Below are 206 nucleotides of genomic sequence, written 5' to 3'. Positions count from 1 at the left end.
AGGAAGTCTGAAAGTCTGTGTTGAGTCCCCATCCTGATCATAAAGAAAGGTTCCAAGTGGGGTTCCTTCTTCATCAAAAGTCATCATGCCCTGCAAGAGAGAATAACAGAGATCCAGTCTTATTTGGTGGATAAGCTTTTTAACCATCTACTCTTTTTTTGTGAATATAGTCTTCAAAACAGACATAGAAATAACTTAATGTCGCA

The sequence above is a fragment of the Etheostoma spectabile genome, chromosome 12 (genome assembly GCF_008692095.1).
Source record: "Etheostoma spectabile isolate EspeVRDwgs_2016 chromosome 12, UIUC_Espe_1.0, whole genome shotgun sequence".
NCBI lineage: Eukaryota > Metazoa > Chordata > Actinopteri > Perciformes > Percidae > Etheostoma > Etheostoma spectabile.
This window is presented reverse-complemented; position numbering follows the sequence as displayed.